The following is a 21,889-nucleotide window of genomic DNA, read 5'->3' as shown; positions in this document are numbered from 1 at the left end:
CCGAATCAAAAGACATCGTTTGGCATGTTACCCATGTATAATGTAAGCTAATCCATCAACATGACAGCATAAATGAAAATGAGATCCTACTGTCCTCCCCACTGCTGACAATTTCAGTAGGATTTACTATTCTGTCCTCTTTTTTTTGTTAGTGTTAAATTAGGCAGAAACACCAAATCAAAATCCACATTTTGGAATTTCTCACTTAGAAATATTTCATGTGAATTAAAATTTTAGCACCTGAGTGAGAACACTGATCAACAGAAATGTAGGAATATTTGCCCACATTTGTGCAGGTGCGCCCTAAATTGAAGTATTCTTTGTTAAAACAGTCTGATGAATCTATCCTAAAGCAGCAAAATTAGGTAAAACTAATGTGAATCACACATGGGACTATGTCATGTAGGTAAAATGTGGATCTGGATGAGATATAAAAGATTTATGTTCTATGTCTTTTTTTCTATGTTGCTATTTATAAGCTATCCAAGTTCATTACTCTGGGGTATACAAGGACACCAGAGAGGAAGGGGGAAGCAGCTGGGGAGTAGAATCCAAGCAATGAAAAGGAAGGAAAATTAATGAGGGGAAAAAAAAAACCTCCTAGGTGAAAGAAACCTCATAGCAAAATAAAGAGTATCAGGTACATTTCCAAAAGTCAGTAGGTAGTGGGCAACACAGAGAAATGTAGTTTAATTGTCTGGTTTGCACCTGTTGTAAAAGCTGGTTTCTACCTCCTTTCAGATAATAATGATAATATCAGGTCTATTCCTTTCTCCTATATTTGTGCTTGAAATTCAATGGTAGTTAACTTTGAGATGATACTTTGATCAGGAAAGAAGAAAAGAGCCTTTGTATTCAGTTTTCTGTGAAGCCTCAATCCTAAACCTTTGAAAGTGAACAGTGGCCAGAGAGAGGGCAAAAGTCCCGGGCCTTAAAAATATTAAATAACAATGAATAAAGACAAAATGAACAACAGCCATTTGGGAAAGATTATTTCATTTATGAGAATCATTGTTATAGACGGCGAGGTAGTAGACACAGGGTTTTTCTTGGGCCTGATTTTTTAAATACATGCAGTTAGGGAACAGTAGTGAATGGGAAAATTGGTCTTAAAAGAGAATTAGGCCGAATCTTTCATTTTAATAAACCCAGAGTCTGGGAATCTCTGTGTGTCCTTTAAAAAGTCTTAGTTCACTTTTCTACATCTTAAAGCTCTTGGGTGCCAAACAGATTTCAAGCAAAATAAAAATTGAAAAATATAAATCCCCGGGGAGAAAGTTACAAATTAAGTAGAGAAATATATTGATCTATATTAATTTTACTCCTGGAAATTTCTGATTGTTTTCACCTGTAGTAAAGGAGCATTTTAGTTATTTTAAGCTTTTAAATCTATTTGTCCAAATGAACATTATGAAAATTCTCTAAGACCTTGCATGTCATTTATCAAAACAGAACAGATTGATATCTGGCTGCAATATCAATACTGACTCCCTAATGTCATTAATTTATTCACAACGAACATGACCACATTATTGACTGAGTTTGTAATTTTAAAGATAATTGTAACAAAAATTTTAGAACTTGTTGATGGCAACCCCTTCAGCAGTCAGGAGACAATAAAATATAAAATATAAATATAAATTGAATAATACAATTCCATGGTGACCTATATTCATGAACATTTTTTAAGTTAAAAATAAGGATTTTAAAATGCTTTGCCAATATGGAAGGCTTATGGGGGAAGAAGGCCACTTACAACCTGAGGAAGAGCAAAGGTGATAAAGAGAAACGTCACTCACCATCACAGCCGAGGGCAGGGATGGGAACCGATGATCTCAATTGTCCTCAGAGTGCCTCACTCCCATTAAAATATCAGAGCAACAAACTTCTCAGAAACGCCCAATTTATATTTCAGAGTACAATAATACACATATGATACAATCGAGGGGGAAATTTGACATGGAGTTTTTAAACGTAATCGTCCGTAAGTAATTACAGTTTATGTCTCTGTAGAATTCTACTCTCTGCCCTACAGTTTTCTCTTAATTGAGCACTTGGCTTTTTAACTTTGAACTTCACAATTTATTTCTTTTTCTCTGCCAGTCACATTTTACTTCCTATTGATTTTTTTTTTTTTTTAAGCAGCAACTATATGTAGTCCAGATAGAGTAACAGGGACTAACTTTTCTTGAGTAGTTGCCATGGACCACACACTCTGCTCCAAGCTTCACATACTTGATCTCACTTGAACCTGTACCTGGAGTGTTAGTATCCCTTTACAAATAAGCAAGCTGAGATCCAGAGAGGTTAAGCAATTTGCCGAAAATTTCAAAGCTAATAAATGGCTGAGCCAAGACATGAATCCATTTTGGTTGTACTTACCACTTTCAGACAAAACTCTTCAATGTTCTAAGAGCCTTGTTGCATGCTCTATTTTCCTAATATGAGTCTACGACTTTACTGATAAACAGGTTTTCATACATTGAATTTAGGCTAAACTAAATGTGACTGATTTAGGCTAAAATAAATCTGAAAGTTATTTTTTAATCAAGGTCAAAAGGCAGCAAGGGAGAGTTTTCTCAAGAGGCTTTCAAGTATCTGGGAGCTAAGATGTAGAGAAATGTAAGCATACAGCACTCAGGCTCAGAGTGAACCCAACAGCAACAAAGGGAACACACCTGTGCTGACAGCGCATCCTTCCCTTGGAGCCAGGTGGCGGGGAAGAGGGTGTCATGATCTTACCCTTGCCCTTTTTCAGTTTTCTATTCCTGCTCAAGTCTGGACCACACTCACATCTTGCCTTCTCTATTCTCTTTAACGACACTGACCCAAAGCAGGAACACAATTTTTTCTCTCTACTTCCCCAAGCATTACCCGCGCCCACTGTGTGGGACAGCATTTACCACACAAGACGATCAGAGAGGGTCGGTGGGGTATAGCTGATGTCCTAAAAGCGAGAATGATGGCATCCTCTGATGCAGATCAGCTGCATTTCCAAGCTCTTTTCCATTCCTTACTATCCAGCAGAACTACGAGGGCCCCAATGAGTTTTCTATGCTGAAATCAGCCAGTGAGGTTCCTTTCTGCCTCCAACCTTCTCAGATCACACTTACCTCCCACTTCAAGCTGCTACAGGGCATCATTGTGCTCAGGGCAACCTGCAGAGGGGATTCCAGAACACTTTGCCTGAAGAAAACAGATACAAGGAGCATAATTTAAATGTCAGCCACATTTTACCAGAATGTGGTCAGATGTGTTTTAATCATGATAACAAGAGAGAAGAATGCATTTCAGGAATGGAAAGATAATTCAATATAATAATCACATTTTCCTTTTAAAAATATCAACAGAGTTAAAAACCCTCCAGAATAGACTGGAGATTAGTGGTCAACAACAAAATTATATACAAATAAGTAATTCAATGCTGCTTTTTAGAAAAACTGTTTAAAAAATAATAGGAAATAATACCAATAAACGTAGCAACAAGAGATATGAAATACTTAAGTAACAGTGTGCAGAACTTCAGTAAAGAAAATTAACTTTATAGAGGGACTAAAAAAAACGCACCAAGTAAATTAAAAGACCATGCTTACGCATGGAAAGATTCAGAGGTATGAAGATGTTCATTTCCTCACCGTGACTCTAGAATTGGAATGCCCTATCAATCAAATAGCAAACAAAGGGTATTTATTTCTTCTGGTGGTTTTTCTTTTTTATTTACAATGAACATAATTTGATAATTCGTATGGAAGACATACGTGAACATATATTTATGTGAACTCCTCTGCAAGATATTAGAAATAAACAGAATGACAGAATGAACTAATGAACAGAAAAGATAGTTCCGACTCTTATGGAGTTTTTATTTATAGTGTGAGAGGTAGAAAGTTAAAAAATACACAGATGGGGCACCTGGGTGGCTCAGCCAGCTAAGCGTCTCACTTCAGCTCCAGTGCTGATCTCACAGCTCACGGGTTCTAGCCCCATGACAGACTGTGCTGACAGCTCAGAACCTGGAGCCTGCTTCACATTCTGTGTCTCTGTCTCTCTCTGCCCCTCTTCCCTCTCAAAAATAAACATTAAAAAAAATTTTTTTAAGACACAGATGAAAAAAATTACAGAATGTGATGTATAAACAGGACACTAAAATGATGGATCAGACCTAATTGGACAATAAAAAGCTCCCTGGGAAGTAAACTTTAAGCTGTAACAAAGAACAGCTAAAGACAGATATGTACATCTAGAAAGACTGAAAATATAGACCATAATATTAAGAGTGGTGAGAGATATTAGTCATGATTTCTTCTTTACATGTGTTTAAAATTTCTGGGATAAACTTAAAAAGTTCAAAGAAAAAATGATTCATTTTTAAAATAACTTGAAACCAAAGACCATAGCAACTGTTGTGAGTTTTTCTAGAAGGCCCTTTATAGAAGCCATTGGCTGAACATCTATTTATTACTCCAGTTTCTTTTATTTTAAAAAATGTATTTAACCACTGAATGGATAATAGGTACAGATGAATGAAAGCCATTTTCCCAGAGTCAGTGTTCACAAACATACTCTGAGTACTTTGAGTACTGAAATACCTAGTCTTCATTTCAGCAATTTATATAATCATGTTCTATTTTTATTTTTTTTTTAATTTTTTTTAACGTTTATTTATTTTTGAGACAGAGAGAGACAGAGCATGAACGGGGGAGGGGCAGAGAGAGAGAGGGAGACACAGAATCGGAAACAGGCTCCAGGCTCTGAGCCATTAGCCCAGAGCCAGACGCGGGGCTCGAACTCATGGACCACGAGATCGTGACCTGAGCTGAAGTCGGACACTTAACTGACTGAGCCACCCAGGCGCCCCTAATCATGTTCTATTTTTATATAAAATTGGTGAAAATACAGAACATTGATACTTATCTGATTTTTTTTAATATTATTTTAAATTTCATGGTGCTTTTTTTTTTTAAGTTTATTTGAGAGAGAGAGAGTAAGCACACGCAGGGGAGAGACACAAAGAGAGCTAAAAGAGAATCCCAAGCAGGCTTGGACTGTCAGTACAGAGCCTGACGTGGGGGCTTACGTCACAGACCATGAGATCATGACCTGAGCCCAACACTCAACTGAGCTGACTCAACTGAGTCAGACACTCAACCAACTGAGCCACCCAGGCACCCTCCATGATGTTATTTTTTTAAAAAAATCCATGGGCCAGTTAGACACTAGAAGAAGTTCTATTAGTCTCTTTTAATTTATTACTTAATTTCATTTCTACTGATTTTTTAAATTATTTATTTTAGAGAAAAAGAGAGAGCACGTGTGTGCACATGTGGAGGAGGGACAGAGAGAGACAGAGGGAGAGAGAGAACCCCAAGCAGGCTCTGTGCTATCAGCACAGACTCTGGTGTGGGGCTCTATCTCACGAACCATGAGATCATGACCTGAGTTGAAGTCAAGAGTCAGATGCTTAACCGTTAACTGAGCCATGCAGGTGCCCCAATGTTTTTCATTTTTATAGATGTTCTGACTTCATTTTTTTTTAATTTAAGGAAAGTATGGCAAGAAGAACACACCTTTCACAAGTTAGAATAAACTGGAATTATTGTTGATTTCTAGTATCTTCTATATCTAATATCTAGCCAATGTGAGCCCACTTACCTATTTTTTTCCTTCAAAATATGGAAAGTTGAAAATATTGCCATGTAAGATATAAAGATAATTTTAATAAGCATTTTGATACCTACATAAACTGCTCTGGTTTAAAGCTTTTCGTTGGGTAATACTGAAATCAGTATAACTATCAACAGATTTTTTTTTATAATTTACTTATTCTCAATCTGAAATATACATCTTTTTGCCTTCCAAATGGTGTAGTTAAATGACTATTTTTAAAGATGGTGAATTATTTAGATTTCACGTTATACTAATATCTCTTCAAACATAATCTCCCATTAAATAACTGGTGAGCCTTCCAAATAAATTCAATGAGTTAAATCTTAGACACGATAAATAAATTTCAGCATTAGACATGCATGAACCCATCTAAGGTCTGCTTCAGGGGACTGTTCTAGAGCAGTAATTGGCAAGTGGTATGAAGCAATCACTTAGATGTTCCCAAGGGCAAGTAGGAGCGAAAGCATTGTGGTCCTGGCTCAAGGACACCCAGATGCTCAATCCATCATGAGCAGAGTCCACTTTGTTTTACACGACACTTGTATACTTCATCAGAAGAAGTGCTAATCAACATGCAATAGCTTTTATTTCAACATTTAATGCTTATACAGGGTAAGTCACTGGTGGCTCTTCCAAATAGTTTCTGGGACAGGGAAGAGAAGCCAGAATAAGCAATGCAAGCCTATTACCCAACCAATGACCTTTATCTTGAGCTAGAGTTACTTTGTGATATAGATGTTGGAGATGGCTCATTTCGTATGTGACTTCAATCCAAACCAGCTCCCTAAAATGAGGTGAAAATGAAACTTGAGATTCCAAACAACCAAAGGAGGAGCAAGATATAATGTGTGCTACTGCTAAGTGCTGTTCAGTAGAGCTATTGGCAGGATTTTAGTTTTCTCCTCTGGTATACGTAGGGGCTCACCTTCTAAGAGTAAAAGTAGGAAAAAAAAACAAAAGACCATGTGGCATTTATATCCAAATTCAAATATCTTCCATTCACATTTGCAATTAAGACTCTCAACAAGGATCATCAATCCCAAGAGATGAGAGAGTTCTATCACGAGAGACTTGACTGCCAGTGGTTATCCTTTAAGATCTGGAACAAAAATTGTCTTTCAAAATCCTCGTGCCAAATGAGACAGAGGGAAGCAGCTGCAAAATGAGGTAAAGAGCACAGAAGAGCTTGCCGGAGATGTGTTGTTAAATTTGTTGATACTTTAGTTTGAATCTACGATCTACAAACTTGCCCAGTTATCTTAGCTGTTTTCCAAGTCAACAGAACCTCAGATGGTCTTAACTTAGAGCCTGTACCTCCTCTGTCTCAAACTTCCTGGAAAACCAGGTAATTCAACATCAAGCCCTCAACCACAAAGCTTCATACAGGGTGTGAACATGACAATCACTTCATAGGTATGTGTTCACTAAATCTGGGTCCCCTGTGACCCCATTTATTTTGTTTGCTTCTTTAGAGACTTGATGGGGAAACATGGATGGAAATAGGAAAAAATCCCTAGGGTATTATTTATTTTATTCACCAACATAGATAACGGAGAAAAGAAGAAAAACTGTAAATATATCTCAATCTCATTTTTTAGGAAAGGAAAGGTCTATCATACTTGATCTGTGAAGGAAGCATTGGATTTAAAGAAGCAACATTCTAGGAGAATTCACAATTCTCCTTCCCATCATGCCTCATAGCAAACTATCTACAAAGCATACTGAAGGAAAAGAGAGGCTTTATGAATAAGGTGCCTAAGATTTCATCTGCCTGAGAGAAGGCTTACATATAAGAGGTAGGTGCTTTTAAAAAGGAGCGAGTCAATGTACACATTTGGGCTGGGAAGACAGACAAGATGTGGACAAGAGGGTAACCTGGTACTGACAACTCAAGGCAAACATACAAAGGATGAGAAGCTCCTTAGTCAGTAATACAGAAGGAAGTATTATCAGTGTGTTGAAGCATTTGAGGAACCAATACATTATCTTAAAAACAACTGAGAAATGAAAGTAGACTAAATGTCAGTCTAATCTGGCACTTTCTAAATGGCAGTTGCTCTAATATCCACCTCTGTCTCCAAGAAGTACATATTAATTATAAATCCACCTATGGGGTGTGGATTTACTTCTCACAATGTTACCATGACATATGACTCTGTATCCCCGTTTTTTAGTTTATTTTGTTTTAAAGCTTATTCAGAGAGAGAGAGAATCCCAAGCAGGCCCCACACCCTCAGTACAGAGCCCAGTGTGGGCTCCGTCCCACAAGAGCCACGAGATCGTGACCTGAGCCAAAATCAAGAGCCGGTCACTTAACCGACTGAGCCACCCAGGCGCCCTTCCCCGTTTTGAACGTGGGGAGACCAACATTCAGTGTCAATATCCTGCCAAAAGCCACAGGGCTGCCAAAGCCCAGGCTGACAACAATGGCCGTCATGGCCAATTATCAAGTGTGGCTCCTGAAGGAGGGAAGAACGAGAGGAGGTCGCAGCAGGAGGAGCGACAGAAGAATGTGGATTATTACGTGAGGGACCCTGGGTTCATCTCAAGGTACACCAAACTACTTTCCTTCTTAGGAAAACAGTGTGCTCGCTGGCTTCTGCGTTCTTTCTCAGGATTGCGTGCTCTGCTGGAAAATACCTCCTCTACCTTTCCACTTTCTCTCTTCACCTGATAACTCATGCTCAGCCCCTCCTTCTTAATTATTTTTTTATTTTTTCATCCCTTCCTTTAGAAGGCCTGGACTGGTGCTCTGGGGAGTGTGGTACTCCCATGAGCTCCTGCACCACTGTCCCCATGCTTGTCCTGCTCACACACTCACCAACCACGACTTGGTGTCTGTTCGTATGTTTCTGTACCTCTCTTGGCCATGAGCTGCTTAAGAGCAAGAACTGTCTTTTTCACCCCATTGGCCACAGAGTTTCATTCAGTGCCTGGGACACAGGACGAGTTTTTACACACACAGTCGTAGAAAAAGACAGTGATAAGATAAATAGGATAAAGATAAATGGGAAGAAGTAGACTCAAATGATATATTGTCAAATGATACGAAATGGTACGATGATGCTATCGATGGGCAGGCCAGGTTTAGAAAGAAGGGTAAGGATGCATTCCTCCACAGTTCCGAGACTACAGGATTGGCTTTGCCTTCTGAGGGAGAATGGGACAGCACAAAGGACCCGGCAGCAGCTCAGGAGAGCCTTGCTCAGCAGAGTCTTTGGTGACACAGGTGAAGCGGGAGTTCCAGAAGACTGTGCCTTACTCTGAAGAGACTTCCCATTATACTCAGAATGAAACTGGAGTTTCTTACCATCCTCCCCTGGCCCGACATGATCTGCCCCTGCCCGTTTCTCCAGCCACATCACCTGTTTTCCATCCTCTCACTCCCTTTGCTCCAAACGCTGTGATCTTCTGGCTATCTCCGGAACATGCCAAGCGTATTCCCGCCTCAGGTCCTACAGGGTTGGCTGGCTCCATTTTTACATTCAAGTCACCCCCTCCCACAGGACGGCATCTACAAGGACACTGTAAAACATCTTCTCCCATCCCCTAGTACTGGCATGCTCTTTCCGTGCAGACTCATCTCGAAAGTTCTATTATTTGTTGGCTGGTTTGACGATGTACTTGAACGTTAAGCTCCAGGAGAGCAAGTACTGACTTTTTCACTTTTGGGTCCCCGATGCCTGGTGCACAGCACGTGCTCAATAAATATCTGTGAATAAATGAGTCATCCACGATCCTGCACTTTGGTATTACAGCATTATCAGTAAGAACGGATAAATATGAAAATAATAGCTAATAATAGTAAACACATGTTAGGCTACTATACCCTGGGTGTTGTTTTAAGTGTCCTATGTGTATTAATACATTGAGTCTCCAGAAAAGTCTATCATTGTCCCAATTTTGCACATGGAAACCTAAGGCTCTGAGGGTTTACAGTGTTTAGCATACAGTATAATGTACCTACCAGGTAAGGTTAAGATACATAAACTGATAGCATCTGGTTTTCTAACTGATCACGTGACTTAAGACGCAGTTCTTAAAATTCACTGCTTCCACATCTTTGATGCTACCACCTTGGAGGAAACTCTCACTCTGTCTTCGGGATCTAGTGCCTATCTCGCCACCACTGTGAAGGGGTCCCCTGCAGCACCGGGTGGGCCATTGTGTCCGCTCCCAACAGAGCCCTCCACACACATACCTGTGTTAGAGCTCAAGAACATTTACACTGACCCTACGTGTTTACCTGGCTGTCCCTCTGCTCAGACAGAATTCTCAGAGGGCAGGGATGCTGTCTTTTGGCCCTGCTATCATCCACGCCTGTGACAGCACCCAACACAGAGCAGATTCTCAGACAGTGTTTACTGAATCAATGCCACCAGTGTTCATCAGATGAAAAATTGTTTCAGTGTTTGTTCCTGCAAACGGACTCTCCAGGTGTTCACTAGTTAAATATGTTTTTTAAACAATCTCCAAATGATTGAGTTTTGATAAAGCGGTGACTGTTTGGCTTTTTGTTAGGGAAAAATCAGGTTAATTCAGTCACATATTTCATATTTTAGTCACGTCAGAGACAGGCAGCTTGCAAAACAGATATGCACCTTAGGAATGTACATGAATTTGACTTTTCCTTAGCAGTGCTATTCAAAGCATAACCATGGGTTTGAGAGTCCCTTTATATATAAGTAGTAGCTCATTTGGGTACTTTTCCGCTCACTCCTGTAATACACAATTAGCTCGGTCTACATAAGAAAACTTCTAGCAGTTTCACATTGGGATTTGGTTAAGCAGATGATCTAAAACAGTGGATGTTTTCCTAAGGCTTATCTGAACCATCCAAAGCTCTGGAGTTGACTACGCTGGGCTAGAAATCTTAGAAGGAGAGGTGTTCTCATAATATTTTTCAACACAATTTGTTTCTGGCTTCGGCCAAAAACAATGTAAGAGAGATCTGTCGACACATTAAGGTCCAAAGTTAGATTTAAAAAGAGAGAGAGAGAGAGAAAGACTTGGAGGCGAGGGGGGAAAAAAAAAAGCCTTTGAAATTAAAAAGAGTTCCATCCTGGCTTGCAGTTCAAACAGCAACAATAAAACCACAAGTGGTAAACGCACTGGATGTTCATTCTTTATTTTAACAGATGACGGTGTGGCTTTCTTTCAGCTAGGACCGGGGTCCGTTCAGTCTTCCCCTGCCTCTGGCGAAGTCATCTCAACTGAAGGACTGGGAGACGATGGAAAGGTACCCAGTGCAAGGAGGGCAGCTTATAATAAGAAAGTCAATAACAGGAAATAGGAGGTGTTCACACAAGCATTAAAAGGTGCCTTAAGTGTGAACATGGCGGGGGGGAGGAGTGAAAACAAAGCAATGGCTGAGGCCAAAAAGCAGACTCTTTGGCCCTGTGGAGGAAAACTCTGCCCGCATCTTTGAAATAGGCTCATTTTTCAATGTCAGGCCACTGTAATGGAACCCATGTTCTAGGAGCAACCGAGGAAACATTAGGTACCAGCTGGGCTTCAACGTAGACTCCAGTTTGCACACCTACAGATAATTTCACATTTCCAAAAGCATTGCCGGTTCTTTTATTAATATAGGAGCTATTCTGCTTTCAGCATTCGGTGCAGCAAAACACAATTTAATTACCTAAATTTGATGTATTTGATACTTGTTTGGAGTGGACTAGATTTCCAGGAAGCTCGTGAGACCCAGCTCCGGCTGCATCATGTAGGTACGCGGTTCCGTGCAAAGTGGAACACAAAGAAAACCACAGTGCACAGAACCTGTATGAGAAGAGGAAAACAACAAACCCATCTAGAGTCAGCCACTGAAAAGAGGCTTAACCTTAATGAGGCTACCGTGTTATCCCACAGATGCTGGAGTGTAAAAATAACCAAATGGAGCAAATCTTTGGCATTTCCCTTTATTTTCCATACCAAATTGGTATCGCCCGCCACAATGATCCACCTCATTCATTGGGCTAGTCCTGTGTTTCAGGCAGTTCCCTACATTAAAGCCTGTCTTCAAAGAACGAACTTCTATCACCCCAGAAAACATTCAAAAGACTCTAAGAATGATTTTTTAAATAGAGCTCAGAATCACCTGACTGGAGCAAATGCATAATAAATATCTCAAGGCGGAGAGGGAGAGAGGGCGAAGTCACTTCAGAATGTTTCCAGGGGCGGTGTCTATACTCGAATTTTTCGTAATCCCCCATATTCCCACCGTAACTGTAAGGCTGCGCTTGCCCCGAGCTCTCAATAAACCCTTCCTTTTCCACAGTTTCTAAAATATTCCAAAGGAAACCAAATACAGTTACAAAGGTGCATGTGGACACCCAAGTGGCCCATTCGTGATATGTGATTGCTCATGACCGGTAGTGGAACTGGTGGGGAATTTGAAACCCATTTAGAAATGTTCAGAATTATCTTAGGAGGAGCGAGAACCTTACTTGGGCTGAAGCTGTCTGAAACGAATAGGAAAAGAGAGGCTCAAAGGTTATTTGTGCATCTCAACACATTCCAGTCCTGGCCCGGTTGGGTGCAGATGTCTCACTCTCTTCTCACTGAGGGGGACCAGAGGAGTTAACGGAAAACAGTGCAGTAATGTTCTACCACCTGCCTGCCTTTCTTCACCAGGAGCAGCAGAGAAGGTTAAAAGACCTGTTTATGGTTGAAAGATTTCTTTCTAGTCACACCACACTGCACATAAAGCTGTGACTCCCACAGAAAGCTTGCTGCTGTTTTCCTTCCTGTGTTCTTTTGAACCCTAAGAGAGTTGGCAACAAGGGTGAAGGACACAGAACTATTACCTCGAAGACAGCAAGGAGCTCCAGGGGGACGATGCTGCATGGAGCTCCTTTCAGAATGCAGACAATAATAACTGGGGTCTGGGCTTGCCTGAGAGCCCAGACCGCCACCCATCATGCCAAAGCCATGGCAATGGACACGTTTCTGTAGGGAATTTAATCTGGGCCACACATAGGAACAGGTCAAGTCCGGTTATGCCGGCAGTCTGTCTGTCCACAGCCACACGGGATGTGAGGCATCCGCTGCTCCCTCATTCCAACAGCAGTTTGGGGATTCCCAGAATAAAGAACTATGTCATTACAATCCTGTGGTGTAGACAGAGGTGTGGGATGCCATGACTAATCCAGAGCCATCTGTGGACTTTCTCTCCTCTGCATCGGAAGCACCTCTGGGAAGCCCCTGTCTGATGGGCACAACGGACAGCAACTGTTCCCTTCTCTGACTTTCTGGATCCCTGATGCTCCCCTGACAAACACTAGTAAACAAAATCAAGCAAGGACCCGGCACGCAGGAGCTGTGAGAGGGAGAATGAAAGAAAATGAGGTGAAGACAAGATGTTAAACAAATAATATCCTGATAACTACTTTCATGACAATTGCAATAAGGGCTATGAACAAGTTTGTGAGGCCGGCAAAGCAGAGCTCCCATACTCTCCATCACTAACTCAGCACCTATCATTCGGCACGTAATTGATTTCTAGAGGTCATATATTTCTGTGCCTTTGAGAGCTCTCCCTAATCTTTCTGGGTAGACTGTAAGCTCATGATAGGCAGGGACTTGGCCCACGAGACTACTTATCTAGCAGACAGGCTTGTCGTAGCCATTCAAAAACACATGATGGTTTATTTTGAATGTCCTGAATCATGTTCATGAACACACTTCTGTAAGAAAGAAGAGGGGGAGATCATTTATAGCCAAGGTCACCGTAGCTGCTGCGTACCTTGAGCGATGCTGCTGAGGAAGGACAAGTGTTTTAGAGGCACAAATCTCTAGGCCACAGCTAGAGCCCCTCTAGGCCACAGCTGAAAAGTGTGGCAAAAGAAAATGGAAAGAATTAATTTCCAAATTCTCCAAATCCTCCACCTTCTATACTTCTAAACGAGGGGACCTGCCGCTGAGAGCCCATAGTTCAGCAGATATCATTCGGGAGCCTTCAGGGATGCCAGGGTAACAGTGGAACCAAGCAGAGGGTGGAAAGTTGCTTTTTTTCCCACGAAATGAGGTGAGAAGAATGAGGCTGGGGTAAAGGAATGGTGGGGATGTAGAGAAAGGAGACACGGCACACCCAACTCTTTGTGCTAAATGTCTCATACAAGTGATACTTTAAAAGAAAAGCAAGGAAAACAGGATGTGCCTAACATCCAGGGAGTTTTCATAAGACAGAAACACCCAGCTGGCAAGATGGGCTTTTACACTCACTGCTTCAATGGAAGCAGGAACTGAATCAGAGGTAAATCCCTCCTCCCACCCTCCATCCAGCCACATCACTACTTCTACTGGGTCTTCCCATCTTTGTCTGCAGCCTCTGCCCATCCTGTTCTCTCAACCCAAACTGACTGCTGTGAGGACCATTCAATCAGGATCCTACTTCCTGCTGATTTATCTGAGGAACTGTTTATTGTAAAGTGGCAGTGACTAATGTGCCCCTGAGATAACCTATTCTCATTCTAATAAGAGCAGGAAAGATCCTACAGCCCGGGAATAACCATAATGTGAAAGTCCTTGGAAAGGTGAAATTTGACCATGAAGGGCTCCCCACACTTTTCACACCCCATCACACAGCCAACACCTGCTTCAACTATAACGCGAAGCTCTGACTACCTCATTCACCAAAACTCTGCACTGACTTTCTCAGGTTCTTGCCAAGCATGTTGGCAAAGCCCCAAATAGTGCCCTAAATCCCCGAGGCGCCTTTGAGCTGCTAGAAATAATGCTTCTCTTCTCCTACAGTATAAAGAAGATTCTGTTCGGGAATCACTGTCGGTGAGTATTCAAACTTCATGCAGATCAGTCACGTTTATTCTGCACTTTGCTCTCTGATCAAAAAACCTGACAACAACCACAAGAATTTTCCATAATTCTGGCTACAAAGCTCTCCAGAAATACAGTATCTATTAAGTTGGCTTTTGGAGTGTAATATCAGAAAGAGCAAGTCTTTTTAAAGCCACAGAGAGAATAAAGTTGCAGAGTTTGGGATTGTTGGGGCAGAGTTCCAGACTCCCCACCAGGTTCAGCCCTGTAGTAACATTTGTTCCCCTTTCCAACTTGGCTCGAAACTACTAAGACCTTTTCTGCACACAGAATGTTTATCGTTTTTCTCCCCCACTGTTATTCATGATTGAACCAGCTCTACAAGGCAGGTGTGGGAAATGAAATATTACTGAAATATAAGGTGATGATAACCATTAGATTCCAAGCTAAATTTTCTAGCCAGGACTTAAATCATTTAAACTTCATTTAATTTCAGAGACTACCTTTTTTTCTTAAGATAAAAAGAAAAACACCCGGTGTGTTATTTGGTGGACTCAAACAGAAGGAACCAGAGGAAATTACCTTTGGTGGGAAGGATAAGTAGTTATATATTTTATCTGTCAAATCCAACTATTCCTTGTAAATCCTGAATGGCCACTGCTTTTTTCTCCCCCTCCTCTTCTGGTATTGTCTCTTTTGTGTATGTCCAGATGAGAAATTAGAATATATTTCAGTTCTAGCCTAACTTCCCCAGATATCAAGGAGGTGGTAGTGTCTCCTTAACATAACACCATTGCTTATTAATTAAAATTGCAACAAACGTTTAAGAGTTCCCTTGATGACTGTGCAAAATAAAGGTGGATCTTGGGCCACCTTTTTACCTCGAGTGAGGTAAAAATGAACTTCAACACCAAGAAGGAAAATTGAGACAAAGAAAGGCAAAGATCTCAAGGCAAAAATGTGATCCATTTGCTTATTTCACCTAGAAAGCAAATAAATGCCAGTTAGGAGAAGATGATTGATTCTGTGCACCAAGAACTTGACCATGACAGTCCTGGTACATTTGTGATGACAGCTGTAAGTCCTCATTAATGTGTACCCTCTGTTTCTGAAACCACAGATTATTAGAAAGATAAGGGAGATTCTCGGTGATTCGCAAACTGTGTTCTAGCAAAACTAGGATTCAGAGGAGAATGTGCTGGACCACTTCGAGGCTCAGGGGATAGTCCAAGAAGGCAGGTCACCCCTCTTCCACATCATCTCTCCTCTGACCTGCTGTATGGGTCATGCAGTGGCCCCTTGAACAATGCGGGGCACTTAGTCGGTACGTAATAAATATTTGTTGACCAACAGAATAAACAAATATTTGTGAAACGGAGATCCCACTTAGGACTGAAGACTCACAGGACCACGGCTAAAAAAAGAAAGTGAGAAAGAGGAGAAAAAGAAAACATGTGAAACACCATGCTGAAGTTCAGGGCCCTGAGGGGTGAATATCTTGCCCGCGGTGTATAAGTCACTGCCCACACGCAGTCCCAGCCTCCAGACCTTCAGCTCCTGATGGCACACTGGGCTGCCCGCCGCTTCACAGACTTAGAGCCCATGTCATGAGCATGCTTCGTCACCTTTGTTCTGCTAAAGAAGCTCCAGACAGGCCTCTATCTAAATCTTCCAAACCTTGACTCAAGTAGTTAGTAATAGAATTACAGTCAGTAATGCATGAAGTTAGTAGGCAAAGAAATTATCGAAATATACTGGTTGATGACCATAATCCATAAATCTCTCAGCTTAAGTGAAACAGGAGGCTCTACAAAACCAAAATCGTGGTTCGGCCGCCTTTCTCTCACTTCAGCTTCTTTTATCTCCTCATTCTCTAGTTGTGGGAGCAACGGGCTAACCCTCTTGGAACAGAGCTTATTCGGGAGATTTCCATTCTGACTCAGAGAGGAAATACCAGGAGGATCATGAGGGAGTTGGCTCTTGAGAGACTTCTACCCAGGTTACATACCGCAGGGAAGGAAATGTGTTGGATAATATTCAGAAGACAAATAATACTAAATTATGGGGGTTTACCAACGTAGATCCCATTCAAAATAATCTGTTATTAACATTTGACTTTTAGTTAAAAAACTCTTTGCTGTAAATTCTGTAATCTTCATCCTTCCGTACCACTTTCCTTCAAATATATCCTTGTCTTGATTAGGAATTAGTTCATATTAAATGATCTGACAGTGATTACCATTATACCAATGCAACATTAGGCATTAATTTAACTAAGTTGCTAAGGGCCCTAATCAGTAATTCATAAGCATGCTTTTTTGTTACATCTCAAGCTATCACAATACCAGCATGATTATTAGCAAACAATTAACGTGGATGACTCTTGGAGAATCTTAAGTAAAAAAAAGAAAAAGTTGTCACGACTTTATTAAAACCGGATATGAAGCATGGTTTTTGGATGCCAGAAGCTTTAAACGCACTCATATTTCCTCACAACCGAATGTAATTTTTTAAAAAAGTTTCATCATGCAAGAAATACTAGTGATGAACAGTAGTTTCTAGATTTCTAAATATTATAAATAAAATAAATTGGCCTACTTTGCCACTTAAGTCACGTAAAATAACAGTAAATACAAAAGGAAGTAAGCTTTTGGTATGTTAGAGCGTGGGAACACAAGTTACGACCTAGGTAACCTGTAGGTAGGGTTGTCACCAAATTACTCTTGTGTGTGGATTGTGTATCTTGGCTAGACAACTTCTGAGAAGAGGAAACTCCACTTTACCTCTGGATCCAATGTTCCAGCATAATGTGTTAGTACAAACTACACCAATGTTGACCTCACCCGGTGCCAAGAAGTTCAAATTATGCTATTAAGGTTACAACAGAAACATTTGAAATTGCTTGGGAGAGGATTAACTAGTTTCTCTCTCTCTTTTCTTTTTCCTCAACAGAAATGAGAACGACCTTCTGCTATTTTCTGAGTTTTTATTAGGTATCAATGAAAATGCAACAACATAAGATAGAACTTCACACATAATCGTTGCTGTTAGCTAACCTAACACGACCAACCCAGGGGCTGGGCAACAGCTCCTATGCCAAGTCCTCAATCAATCCTGACGCAGAGCGGACTGTGTGAAAATCAGAACACTTACTTCAATGAAAACTCATAGACTTTACCTCTCCAGTCCCCACCCCCCACCCACCTGGCTTGGTTTTCACAGGATTATGTGTATTAAAGGAATTCTAAACCCATCTGCAATCAGAAGTGTCTAATATTGGCTAATCATTCATCAAACAGGCCTCCCGCCCAGTGTCATGAATATAATAGTGCACGAGGCAGAGTCCAACCCTCAGGTAGTCTTACCATGTGGGGACAGTGTGAGCCACAGAGGGGAGCATGTAAACTTAAGAGTAAATGAGCAACTCCAAGAAAATAAACATGTCACCCAACTTCAGTTCTAAGAAAAGGGACGGGTAAGTGGGAGCAAGGAGTGGGGCATTCCATGGGAAAGAGACAGGGTGAGAGAAAGCCTCAGGTTAAAATGGAGCACAGGATTAAAAGTAATTTGATATGGCTCTAGATAGAAGTGTGTGTGTGTGTGTGTGTGTGTGTGTGTGTGTGTGCGCGCGCGCGCGCATGTGTGTTGGGGAGGGCATGATGGAATCACTAGAGTGGAAACGAAGGAGCCACACCACTAAGAGCCTTGGATGAACTTTGTTTTCAAGACAATGAGTTCATTGAAAGAATTTAGGTAGGAAAGAAAGATAGGCACGTCTGCATTTGGAAAGATAATTCTAGAGAAGGCAGGTAATGGGTGATTTGTCTTGCCTGAGAGGCCAATTAGGAAACTGCTAGGAGAGAGAGAATAGTTCAACTAAAGGAAGGTAGTGACAGAGGAGGAAGTGAAGAATGGGCCAATTGAAGGTCAAGATGCATGTCCTTGACAGAGTTTCAGGTTGTCTGCACATCAGGCTAATAGAGAAGGACAATTCAAGTATAGAACTTCATTGTACTTCCTGGGCTTCCATGAATGTCGGAGAAAGAGCAAATCTGTGTGGCAGGAAGTTGATCAGGTCATCAAAAAATCAGTAGAAAGTGAGACTTACTAGAAGGTCAATGACACCTTTAGAAAATATTGACAGAATTTAGAGAAATCACCAAATCCTTATTACTATTAGAAAAGAATATATTAGTAGTGAATTATTATAATAGTTATAACTGGGGCGCCTGGGTGGTTCAGTCGGTTAAGCAGCCGACCTCGGCTCAGGTCATGATCTCACAGTTTGTGAGTTCTAGCCCCACGTCAGGCTCTGTGATGACAGCTCGGAGCCTGGAGCTTGCTTCAGATTCTGTGTCTCATTCTCGCTCTGCCCCTCCCCTGCTTGTGCTCTGTCTGTCTCTCAAAAAATAAATAAATGTAAAAAAAAATTAATAGTTATAACCAATATCATAAAAACAACATTTTTTGATAATGTTATTTCCCTCCCCCTAACTTTTTCCTTATTTTTAGTAGTCTCAATACTAATCACTGGCCATATTGATCTTTCCACCACTCCATCAGACCTTTGGAGCCTCAAATCTCCAATATAATTACCTTCTCAGATATGAAAAAAAAAAATCATACATTTTGCCATCTAAAGTACTCTGAAAATATTTAATTTATGCAAGTATGAATAATCAGATCAACAAATATCTTATATCTTTATATCCTGTGGTACACTCTTATCTTGGTAGTTAACACTGGACTCCTGGCCACAGAGGGTCTATTAAATGAGGTTTGAGAAAGAAACCAGGTCCTGTGAATGTCAGTCACTACCAGCATCATGTATAAGCACAGGTTCTGGAGAAAATGAGATGTGAGAAGCGATCCCTGAATAATCAAAGTCCACCATCTTTCTCTGCATCAGCAATATACTAACGTATCAAAAAATAAACAATGCAAGTTAGATGCTTTTTTGAGTACCTACAAGTTACACAGTGGTACATAACACGTCAAAGAATTAGAGCTTTTTCTTTTACCGGGGAGTCTCTTCTACCTGCCACCTACAGCAAGGAATTTTAAAATATATATAAAGAAGGCATCCGCTTAAGTGGTATACGTATACAGAATGTTCGGTATGTAACAAAGATGCCTCCGGGGAGTAAGATAAGGAAGACGTGTGACCCCCATACCCATGAGAAATTCAGTTCAGTGGATAATAACAGACACCCAACGACACTTTGTGGGCTCGTGTGAAAGTAGTCCAGAGGTAGGCACTCCAGATGCGGCACAGTGCTCAGCAAAATCATCCATGGCCCTGGCTCCTTCCGTACCCCCTTTTCCATCCCCAAAGTCCCAGGTTATCTGTGGGAGCCAAAGCCATAACGTGGGAGTTCCAAGCAGGAATAAGGAAGAGCACAAGTGAGGGATGCCTGGGTGGCTCGGTCAGTTAAGTGTTCAATTCTTGATCTCGGCTCAACTCATGAGCTCACTGTGAGTTTGAGCCCACATCGGGCTCTGCGCTGAGGGGGTGGAGCCTGCTTGGGATTCTCTCTCTCCTTCTCTCTGCCCCTCCCCTGCCTGTGCTCTCTCTTTCAGAGTAAATAAATAAATAGTTTAAAAACTTTCACAAAAAGAAAAAGCACAAGTGAGAAATACAGCACTCCATGCCACTGAGTCCTTTTCTTGCAAGTGGTTATGGACTGTAAGGGAGACCCATGCAACTACTCCTGCTCACATCTCAACCAGCCACTCCTACCGGCAACACCCATGGAGGCTCACAGGAGGGGAAGAACAGTTTTTAAATGCTAAACAAAGAGGAGTGTCCGTGCAGAGTTCCAAAATTCACAAAAAAAAATCATCTTTCAGAGTGGAGGCAGATAAGACACACTCTCAGATGATGGAAGCTCAGACACCAGCCCCAGCAGAACTGCTCTAGGAGACATCCTTCAGACGGAAGGGAAATGATACCCGTGGGAACTGGGAACTTCAGAAATGAAAAGCAAAAGCCACGGAGATGGTAAATATCTCCCTCAATGTCATAGACTCTTTTTAAGTTCTTTAAAATATGGATGATGGTTGAAAGCAAAAATCACGTGTGCTTTCTACATGTGTGGATGTAACACACTGCACACAGCAACGTGAAGGGGTGTGGACAGAGAAGCCCACGGGGTAAGATTTCTACTGCTAAAATTCTAAGTGGATGATGCAAAGTAGAGTGTGCATAATCCCTACAACAACCTCTGAAAACTATGCAGCTTACAAAACTCAGTAGATAAAGTCAAATACTAACCAGTATTCGGACGCATTGATGTTCTGTATTATCTTCTGAATTATTTGGTGAAATTCTTTCTTCCCTAGTGACCGGTCAAACTTGGGTCTTAAAGTGAAGGAAGAAAGCCTAAACTCTACTTAAACATGCTTAAGGTGACTTACTCACACAGCAAAAAAAGTCAGCAAGAGGTGCAAAGGGTCATTCCTTGTAGCTAAGGTTTATAAGCTCAGGTACAGAGAATGGGACCTAGGTTTCTGCCTATTTTCAGATATGCCTACAGAAACTAGGACTCATACGTTGGTTGGTTTGATGTCTCATGGCCTAGCTCTAAAACTCTATGTATTTTTGAGACTCTTACATACTAAGCCTATTACTGACAGAATAATCTTAAAGCTCCAGAGAATCATCCAACTAACTTTTCCATCCTCTGCAATGCCTTCACCAAGCCCTACCCGCTTCCAATGGCTGGAACCATCACCTTCAACCTTTAAATCCCGAGTGACTAAAATTTCAAATCCTCAGTGACTCTTTCCTGCCTTTACCCCAATACCATGGCCCCGTGTTGGTGGCATTCATTCTTATTGCTAATTCTAAGTATTGTGTTTACCTTTCTTTTTTTTTTAATTTTAAACTGATTCCAGTACCAGAAAACCAGACCCATAACAACAGAAACCCAGTCTGTCTGGTCCCCCCTTAGATCCCTGACACCTAGTGCGCAGTATAGCATTTAGCAACATACACGTTTGTTGAAAAACATTAATCTCATTGGATTTTGACATTAAAACATTTGGTATTCCTTCACATGGAGTCATGATTCTATGCTTCCAACTTCTTATAAATTAATTTGATATCCTCATTATTAAGTCAGTTCCATCTTCAACAAAACCACAAACTTGTAATTCCTATGGTTTTTATTCCTCTTTTTTTTTTTTTTAACTCCAGGATCCACTATGTTGTGAACCGTGTTTTGTCTCTGCCTGTAAGTTTGACACAGCATCTGACAGGTAATAGGTATGCTGTACATATTTACTAAAAAGAAGAAAAGAAAGCTAGGAAGATTGTTAGTTATACTCCATTGAATAGGACATATTATTAAAGAAACAGTATTTTTTATTTCAATGGTTTATTGATTACTAAAAAGTTTTCATTAAAAATAACATTTAATAATGACCAACTAAGCTTTCACTGTGG

This window comes from Acinonyx jubatus, chromosome B1, assembly GCF_027475565.1.
Source record: "Acinonyx jubatus isolate Ajub_Pintada_27869175 chromosome B1, VMU_Ajub_asm_v1.0, whole genome shotgun sequence".
In the NCBI taxonomy this organism is placed as follows: Eukaryota; Metazoa; Chordata; class Mammalia; order Carnivora; family Felidae; genus Acinonyx; species Acinonyx jubatus.
Note: the sequence above shows the minus strand (reverse complement) of the source record.